Source organism: Mus caroli, unplaced genomic scaffold, assembly GCF_978045245.1.
Source record: "Mus caroli unplaced genomic scaffold, Mus_caroli_1 scaffold_2, whole genome shotgun sequence".
In the NCBI taxonomy this organism is placed as follows: domain Eukaryota; kingdom Metazoa; phylum Chordata; class Mammalia; order Rodentia; family Muridae; genus Mus; species Mus caroli.
Window position 1 is genome coordinate 4,226,324 of NW_028227257.1, and position 2,310 is coordinate 4,228,633.

A 2,310-nucleotide genomic window follows, 5' to 3' on the forward strand; every position below is an offset into this window, starting at 1 on the left:
CTTTTTTCTGATTATACCTCTGGGCAGCGTCTACCATCTACCTCTGTCTCTGCTTTCTGGGAAGCCTGTCTCTTTGTAATGCACCTCCAAGTTCAAACTATATGAGACAGACAGTAATCTTTAAGAAGAGTTCGTGGTAAATCCAGACTAACAAGGATGTCTGGATCAGCTTGGGGGATTTTGCTGAGACCCATCTCATTCCAGAAGCACAAGAATTAAGCATACCAATTCAGCTCAACTTTTGTTTTAGTTGTGAACCTGCCCAGCTTGGTGAGGAATCAGATGTCTCAGCAAAACCAGTGATTCTGCTAAGAATCCAATTTTCCTCATCTCTTAATTTCACATCTTAGCAGTTGTTTTTCATTTGAGAATGTCCAATTAGTTTTTAATACTGCATTCCAGCCTATAGGTGTGATGCCTTCTGTAGACTCAGTTGGTTACTCTACTCTACTCTACTCTACTCTACTCTACTCTACTCTACTCTACTCTACTCTACTATAGGATGCCACCTGTGCAAGTTCCTAGCTCAGCTTGCAAGTGCTTTGGAGTCTGAAATGAAAGACAAACAGCTATATTTAATATGCCAAATCAGGTCATTGGCTGGGACACTCCCAAACATCCACATTGCTATTGCCTCCCCTGTGGTACACCTAATTTCCTAAATCTATAGCCCAACTTTGCTACCCCAGAACCAATCAGAGGAGGGAACACTCGGGTTACTCTTCCCCATCTATTATGCGGCTGGTATTCTGTCTTTCCCAGCTCTCAAGCTGGCATCCAATTCCTTTACTGGTATGGAGATCCTGTTTGTTCCCATTGCCATGAATCCAAAAGTCCTGCCTTTGTCTCCTGCCTAGCCATTGGCTACTGGCACTTCTGTTTCCCATTTACAATCAGCTTGGGGCAGGGAATCTCAGTGTTCCAATACGGGATTATCATGCAATTTGGGAACAATTTAACAGGAGTAGCATGAGAACCAATACACAATTGGGAATAAGCAGAAAAACCAAACCAAAACAAACACCAGGCCCTAAGTATTGCCTTTTTTTTTTTTTAACAGATCTTGCCTGAGTTTATTTGTAAGAGCAGCATAGGACACTGGTCATCTGCAAATAGTGTGTGGGGAAGTGTGTCACAGCAGTCCTTCTGTCTTCACACTGGTAGGAGCCTTTTCTATGGGGCCTTCACAGGGGCCTGTGTACCTTTGGGGTCCTGAGCACCTTTGGGAGCCTGGGCTGGAGCTGAAGCCTGGGCCTTAGCTGGAGCTTTGGCCCCTGTCTTGGTTTGGACCTTAGGCTTTGGTTGGCAGAGCCTCTGACCCTTGGCCATGTAGCTTCGAATCTGCGTCCCAAGCTTAGGGTAAGTGATGAAAGCCAGCCACTTGAGTTTGGGGCCTTTTGGCATCTTGGGCTTGGCCTGAGGCTTCACCAGGGCCTTGATGGCCTCTGCACGAGCACTCACTGCCTTTGCACTGTTGGCCTGCATCTTCTTCAGGCCTTTCTTGTTGTGCTTCTTGGCAAAGCGCATGTTCCTCAGGAACTTGGGGTCAACCCCCTTAAGAGATTCGTATCTTTGCGACCGGGGTTTCTTGATGCCATTTCTGTGCCATTTGCAGGACTGGTTGTGTGTGGTGTGGTTCTTGGACTTGGCCATGTCTGCACCTTCAGGAAATACACGAGATCAGTTCTGGGCTTCCCCAGACCTGCACGCCGCCCTGAGGGTAACCAGCGGCTCCCTCAGTGCCTGAGACCAGAAGAGAAAACAAGTATTGCCCTTTTGTTATTACCCTGCAGTTACTCATATGGTGAAACTAAGTTTAAGTTTCCAAGCATAGGGTCTTTGAGAGATCCAACCTCACTTTACTCATATTTTCTTCTTGAAAACATAATTACTGTCTGTAACAATGCTTTCTGCTGTTCATTGTGCTCCTCAAAACATAAGACCTTAGTTAGAGTCACGCCAAGATATTTTATATTATTTGTGACTATTGAGAAGGGTGTTGTTTCCCTAATTTCTTTCTCAGCCTGTTTATTCTTTGTGTAGAGAAAGGCCATTGATTTGTTTGAGTTAATTTTATATCCAGCTACTTCACCGAAGCTGTTTATCAGGCTTAGGAGTTCTCTGGTGGAATTTTTAGGGTCACTTATATATACTATCATATCATCTGCAAAGAGTGATATTTTGACTTCATCTTTTCCAATTTGTATCCCTTTGATCTCCTTTTGTTGTCGAATTGCTCTGGCTAGGACTTCAAGTACAATGTTGAATAGGTATGGAGAAAGTGGACAGCCTTGTCTAGTCCCTGATTTT

At 44.5% G+C, this 2,310-nt stretch overlaps 1 pseudogene; it reads right to left on the bottom strand.

Moving 5' to 3' along the window:
* Window positions 1–1,147: 1,147 nt before the first annotated feature.
* LOC147005710 (large ribosomal subunit protein eL29 pseudogene) lies at window positions 1,148–1,683 on the bottom strand (annotated as a pseudogene).
* Window positions 1,684–2,310: the final 627 nt, after the last annotated feature.